Genomic DNA, 7,921 nt, shown 5'->3' on the forward strand with positions numbered 1-7,921 from the left:
AGTAAATAGGCCTATTGGGAACATCGTTGACGATTTTGCACAACGAAAGGCTCACGGCCTAATTCACGCATAGGCTATTGGGTATTGTATGCATATTAATGATTTTATTTGGTTTCTGCACGTTTGAATAAGTTAGGATAAATTAAGTTTTGTTTCTGCGCAGTGCGAGTTTATAAGCAAGCAATCTACGCCTGCAGTTTCAGCAGAGGGTTGAAGAAGTTTCAGCGCATTGAGTGTTCCCATAATTCCATGCGAGTTGATGTTAATGCAGTAATATTAGATTACACTGGCCTGCAGACTATTAATATATATATTTTGAATTTAATGGTCCTATGTAGCCGTGTGTTTTTCATTATATATCTGTAACTACTAAACTACTTCGTTTCCAGAGGTCCTTTGAATAGAGAATTGAAGTCACCCTTAATGTGTATTGCATGTAGGCCTAACAGAGCTAATACATTTTCCAATTGAAACCGGCTTTGACTTACGATAGGGCCCGAGTGGCTACGTCGCACCAGGGCCCGTATTTGACTTGTTACGCCACTGGCCCAACCATATCTTCATTGTACCCTGCCAACCTGCTGCCAACAAAAAAACAACCTATCCAATAGTGATGCGCGGGTCGGGCCGTAACCCGCGGGCCCCGCGGGTAACCCGCGGGTCGGGTTGGGGCGGGTAAAGAAATTATCACTTTATTTGCGGGGCGGGTTGGGGCGGGTTGGGGCGGGTCATTAAAAACAAAATTACATTTTAAAATCCATGTATGTGGCGTGCAATTCCCTATAGCCTATAAAGGAACCGTATGTAGGATTGTGGCCAAAACGAGTAGGCTAGCCCACTGCAATTACTTTCAAAATAGGCTACTGTTGCGCGGCGTATCGCTTCTCCCTCCCCTCTGAGTCGCGGTTGACAGCTTGCTGCAGGATCCAACAGGAACAGCAACAGGCTGCTAGCTTTCAATGGCAAGTGCTAATGTTGTTTTCCTCAGCATAATGACAGAGAAACGAACTCTGATAATGCATTGCTAACGTCAGCAATGACTAGCCGACCGTTATTATTTCCCAAACAATTCCTTACCTTTTCAATTCAATGATCCACCTCCTCCATATGGCTCCATTACTTTGCACAAACATGCATACTTGTCTGTTCGACTGTCATAGGCTATTTGAAATGTCGATTTACACTAAGTAGCTTACAAGTAGGCTAAGTTAGCCAAACTGATTAATCTTTATCTGTCCAGGATCAAATTAACAACACTGACTGTCTTCAAATTCTTCTCCGTTTTCAGCCGCCTCAATCTCCTTATTTCGGACGTAGCTATTTCGCAGGCTATGATGTTTAGCCTAGATTACAAACGCTGCTTTGTAGGTTTTTGCTCTGTATTTCTAGATTTTTAAAATGTGTAGCCTATCATCTTGTTATAATGACCTGATTATCGTTCATATTCATAATCATAGCCTTTGTTGTTGCCAGTTTACAGGCGATGTTTCCAAGCACTTACAATGCCCATAGGCTATGTAATAGTCGCGGGTGCGGGGCGGGGCGGGTTGTCAAAATAGATACAGTGGTGCGGGTCGGGCTGGGGCGGGTCAAATAATTTCATAACAGCGGGACCCGCGGGTTGAAAAAATACCCGACCCGCGCATCACTACTATCCAACGTTGGCCCACCGGACAAAATTACGTTGGCCCAACGTCAGCGCCCAACGTTGGCCCAACACAACTTCTGACGTTGGCCCAACGTTGGCCCAACGTCAGCTTGCTACCTGGGTAGATAATCATTCTTCCGCCAAGAAATATATTTCCTCCATATGAATGGTTGCCAAGCAACAACAAGACGCAGCCACTGCTAGTTTTGTGCTAGCGCATTACTATAGAACGAAATGCGGTCAAGGTGTGTGTTTATCGTGCTATATACAACGGCATCGAACGCGATTCAGCCAATCATAATCAAGGACCGGAACTATCCGGAACTATCCGGAACTATTGTCTCTTCTGATTTTTCCGTCTAGTGTGGCCGGAAAACTTTGTGTACTCCAACCGCAAGGGAGATTTCCCAGCAAGTTATCCAACGTTGGCCCAACCATATCTTCATAATACCCTTCCAACCTTCTGCCAACCAAAAAACAACTTAACCAAGGTTGCGCCAACGTTGGCCCAACCATATCTTCATAATACCATTCCTACCTTCTGCCAACCAAAAAACAACTTATCCAACGTTGTGCCAACGTTGGCCCAACCATATCTTCATAATACCCTGTCAACCTGCTGCCAACCTTAACTCAACTTATCCAACGTTGGCCCAACCATATCTTCATAATACCCTTCCAACCTTCTGCCAACCAAAAACAACTTATCCAAGCTTGCGCCAACGTTGGCCCAACCATATCTTCATAATACCATTCCAACCTTCTGCCAACCAAAAAACAACTTATCTAACGTTGGGCCAACGTTGGCCCAACCATATCTTCATAATACCCTGTCAACCTGCTGCCAACCTAAACTCAACTTATCCAACATTGGCCCAACCATATCTTCATAATACCCTTCCAACCTTCTGCCAACCAAAAAACAACTTATCCAAGCTTGCGCCAACGTTGGCCCAACCATATCTTCATAATACCATTCCAACCTTCTGCCAACCAAAAAACAACTTATCCAACGTTGGGCCAACGTTGGCCCAACCATATCTTCATTGTACCCTGCCAACCTGCTGCCAACAAAAAAAACAACCTATCCAACGTTGGGCCAACGTTGGGCCAACGTTGGCCCACCGGACAAAATTACGTTGGCCCAACGTCAGCGCCCAACGTTGGCCCAACACAACTTCTGACGTTGGCCCAACGTTGGCCCAACGTCAGCTTGCTACCTGGGTAGATAATCATTCTTCCGCCAAGAAATATATTCCCTCCATATGAATGGTTGCCAAGCAACAACAAGACGCAGCCACTGCTAGTTTTGTGCTAGCGCATTACTATAGAACGAAATGCGGTCAAGGTGTGTGTTTTTCGTGCTATATACAACGGCATCGAACGCGATTCACTCAATCATAATCAAGGACCGGAACTATCCATTTTAGAAAGGGATACAAACTATTGTTTCTTCTGATTTTTCCGTCTAGTGTGGCCGGAAAACTTTGTGTACTCCAACAGCGAGGGAGATCTCCCAGCAAGTTTCCGTTGTTAAATTTTCAGACTTTTCATACGTTTTTATCCAACTGCAAGTTTCTGTCCTTATAGTTGTCAATGTCGTCATTTTAACCAGCTTCATACCTGCTGCCATCTCCAGAAAGCCAGCATCCCAAGAAATGCTCAATCAAGGTTCAAAGTTTCTCGAGGCTGCGCCAAGCAGTTTGGTGCTGTGGAGTCCTCCAGCATTCTGAGTGGGAAGTCCCAGTCATGGCGGTGAGATCCCAAACTCACCAAGGCTTATCCTGACAAAGCAATGACATACAGTACGGTGCCTCTCAACATCTCTCCTAGATCCCCAAGGGGCGTTCCCACTGAACTACAACTAAAACTGGATAGACTATCCCATTGTTGCCGCCCCATCATTCTTTATGTATATCAGTGAGGATCGAGGCCCGAGGAGGGAGGATGTATAAACACCGAATGAGAGGCACCTACAGACTTTGGATTATTGTCTGTCTGGTGTACTTACTTCGTTATGGCCTTTGATTGAGATGTTCAGCTGTTTCATTTGGTGTCTTTGTACATAGGTCCTGGCCCTCCACCTGCTTGCTCATCAAAAGACCTCAGATTTGGGTTCGCCATGCACAAGAGTCCTTGGCAATGAGTGACCAGTTTGGTAACAGCTGCAGAGTGAGCCATAATGAAGTAATATACTGTAAGTTCACCAGATATAACAATCACAATCATTGAACATCTTTGACTTTCCTGCTGTTTCACAAAAGAAGACTTTGTCCTTAGTTTATGTGGTGAGCACTTCTTTTGTTTGCAGTCTATAATGAGGCCCAGCCAGAGCCAGTGAAGGAATGTTGGTGGCTCACTCTGCAGATGTTACCAAACTGGTCACTCATTGCCAAGGACTCTTGTGCATCGCGAACCCAAATCTGAGGGCTTCTGATGAAAAATAGAGATGCACCGATCGCTCGGCCGCCGATCGGAATCGGCCGATTTTCACGTGATCGGCCACGACCGGCGACCGGCCGGTCAGTCTGAGACATGCCGATTTTATGCCGGTCAAATGCACTCGCACGTACTTGTAACAACATCACACTCACACAGCTGAGTTTGCAAAGTTTGATGAAGCTAGGCCAACAGCCAGGGCTGGATAAAGCGCTAACCCAGCAAACAATTAACGTTCTGCTAACTTTCACTAACGTTAGCTTTTGGTTCCCCTATGGTTCGTTTTTCAGCAACCTACTAATAACGTTTAGAGAACGTTATCTCCAGGTTGTCAAAACAAATAACGTTCCCCTAACGTTTTTACAACTAAAGAAAAAAACGTTATATTCTGGTTGAATCCCAGCAAGCAAATAACGTTAGCCGCTGGTTCTCCTGTGGTTAGTTTATCAGTAACCTTCTAATACCCTGGAGAGAACGTTAGCTCCAGGTTATCAAAGTTTCCCGAACGTTATTACAACTAAAGAAAAAAACGTTATATTCTGGTTGCATTTCTCTTTTCACACAACGTTGCTACTTAGTTGTTTTTAGGTATCTTATTTGTATAACCATATCGGTATTCTCTGGTTATGTGCGTGGGGTTGATTGATGAAAATCGCCCCAGAGTTTCTATGAGTTTCCAATTGAACACGGCCAGCAGCCACACTGCAAAGTCGGAATAATTTGTTGCAAAATCGACATATAGCCCTATTCTATTCTTCCCCCCTCTGTTGGATTGATATTCGGCCGACCAGCCAGCCCGTCAGCTAAAGGGGCCAGCGAAGCTAGGTTGAGAAACTTCCATCTCGGGTCCGTGAGTGGGGTGTTGGTGTTTTAGCAGACTCAACCTCGCTAACTTCACATCACATTCTTCACATCTCCATGCACTTGTTCCATTAAGTCCAACAGGCTTTTAAAAAACACTGTACAGGGTAAACCGGGTGGAAGAGCTAGCTAGCCATAGTCCCAGGCAGGCACACAACGATTTCATGCTAACTAATCTGACGAATAGTTTTGGATTAATCCATAATCGATTAGAGTGGCACCTGAAATGCATTCATGTTTTTAAAGCTTTATTTGTTATGAACATATGATGATGAGGACTCCAATGAATTCTTTCTCAAACGTTGAGACTGCATCTTAAACAGCACAATGTTCCCGGGGGAGAATTGTTTTATTAACACGTAGTCCAAGTTATAGCCTATGTTACTGTGCTGTTCACTCAGCCTATCCCACAATTCCCAGTCCCAATTTAAAACAAAATAAACCAAAATCCATCATAATTCTGAACCGAGGACTTTTAATGGCATACGATGCAATAAAAACAGTCTGTTTTGAATGTTGAAACAGTGTGTTAGGCTAGCGCCTGCTCTGCTTATGTTTTGATCTGACTAATCGTTTATTATAGGAAAAGACACCGTAGACAAGAAAGTATTAGACCTAGCCGCATTTAAATACTTAGCTGACACTTTGATATTGTAAGTCGTATTCGTCGCAGTTCAGCAAGCAGCTAATGGTAAGTGACTTTACATACATGTGGTAGCCTATAATGTCATTGCCTTAGTTATCAGAGACGTTCGCTCTCCCAGGTTGCAGATCGGCTGTCGCCGCAGACGTCAAGTGTACATCAGAGCCATGCCTCGATATCACGATAATTCTACATATTTTTTCCCCCTTTACACTATGTTGCTGGGAGGTTAGGGGAACGTTAATGCAACCAAATATAGTAAAGTTCCCTAAAGGGTAGGAGAACGTTCTGCTAACCAAAATAAACAACCAGAAAAAAACGTTGTATTTTCGTCAAGAAAACTTTCCTGGGGAACCTTGTGGCAACTTTCGCAACTTTCAGGCAACGTTTTCCTAACCAGGAAAAAAACGTTCTAAAAACGTTCTCCTAACCAGAAATTGTTAGCTGGGAATACTGAGTTTTTCTATGCAGCGAACGCTGTGCTTTGCCATATTGCGTGGCATTTAAGCTGTCACTTCAGGTTAGAGCGCTCATCAAAGCCCGTCCTTGCCGCTAATTGCGTGCCCACAGCTGAACCACAAGCGCTATCAATAAGCAGCGATATAGCCTTTACTCAACTTAAGGCGAGACATAGTTTTGCTTCGGTTTGCCAACTTATCATGTATTCTTTCACACTACTACAACAACTAAGTCCGATTTACACATTTAGAGGTTTATTTAATTACCTTTTGTCTGATCACGCCTGTATATTTCTTCTAAATTCGCCAAAAGTTAGCATTCTAACGTGTCATAAACTACCGCGACCGTGATACAAAACATATCATGCGTGGTGTCCTTGGAAAGCTGTGTTTCTCCAGCATGACGTTATGCCATCCAAATATGGACACTTCCTTAGTATCCGCAAGCAATCGCGAAAGTTCAAAGAAGAGTGTGGACTGAGAATGTATGTCATTTGCTGTGTTTCAAGGCTTCTCAAAATTAGTTTGTTTTGTTGTCATTTTCCAACATCTCAGCCTATGTAGCACTAACTTCAGTTATCAGTATTCTGAAGATATTTACAGTTGGATATTGCATATGGATGTGAGAAGAAAATAAATAGTGTTCCTAGTGCATTTCTATGTGTGAAATGAATGTCCCACACTGGGATTACTGCAGCTGAAGAAGACTTGAAGAAGAATCTGTCTATTCACATTTTTCTACCAGCCATTGATAAGTTGATTACATTTCTAACATGTTGTATTAAAGAAAATATAGGCCAGAAAATAACTCTTTGTTTGTGCTGTAAAGTGGTTAGAAGAAATTAAATCGGAATCGGCTAAAATCGGTATCGGCCTGTCAAACTCGATGAAAAATCGGAAATCGGAATCGGCCAAAAAATTGCAATCGGTGCATCTCTAATGAAAAAGCTAAATGCATTCAGAACAGCAACTAGACCAGTAGTGAACCAGACAGCAACAGATGAGAAGTTGAAGAGAGTCATGAACAAAGTCCAGTCTGGATGGCCTGCGTAAATCAGACAAGTTCCAGCAGACATTAAGAAGTACTGGATATTCAAAGAACAACTTGCTAGTTCAAAAGCTCTCAACTTGTGGTTCCTCATACTTTGAGAGCTGACATGCTTGAAAGAGTATGAATCACACTTAAGCATTGTGAACAGGCTTGTGCAAAAGGCTTGTGTCTCCGCCCCACAGGAAGTTGAATTGGAATAGACCTCTGAAGTTCGCCTACAAAAAGGATCCAAAGCTGCCATCTTTGCCCATATAAGGAGATCCGGGAGTTAATTGAAGCTAACTGCCTATGGCAAGTTGTATTGTAAGTTAGCTTTGAGGTAGCAAAGATCAAAGTGTGCCGTCTTCACCTGCCGAAGATCACAGTATCCACTAGACGGCAGTGGACAAAACTGTGTAGTGAAAAACGTCTGCATTTCAAAAGTCATCATCCCCGCGAGAGTTTAACAGGTGCGATTATTGAAAATCCCCATGTTATTTTCCCATAGAAAAAATCTCAAGATACCGGATCTCCTTATTTGGGCAAAGATGGTGGCTTTTTTGTAGGCGAACTTCAGAAGTCTATTGCAATGACAGGAAGTGGAATTAAATTCATGGCAATTCAAAACAATTCCACAGTCACACAACAGGAAGAATGTGTTGATCTTTGGAAATGTGATTGATTACTGTTTTAAATGATAAGTTGTCTTTTTAGCCAGGCGTTCTATGGGCTGCCATAGATTCCAATGGATTGATAATAATAATAGGAAAAGCTAGTAACTCAATGCCTTCGCAGATTCGCTGCTAGGCCCCGAATAATTTTTAGCTTATTTTTGAGCAAGG

This window comes from Sardina pilchardus, chromosome 15, assembly GCF_963854185.1.
Source record: "Sardina pilchardus chromosome 15, fSarPil1.1, whole genome shotgun sequence".
NCBI classification, from domain to species: Eukaryota; Metazoa; Chordata; class Actinopteri; order Clupeiformes; family Clupeidae; genus Sardina; species Sardina pilchardus.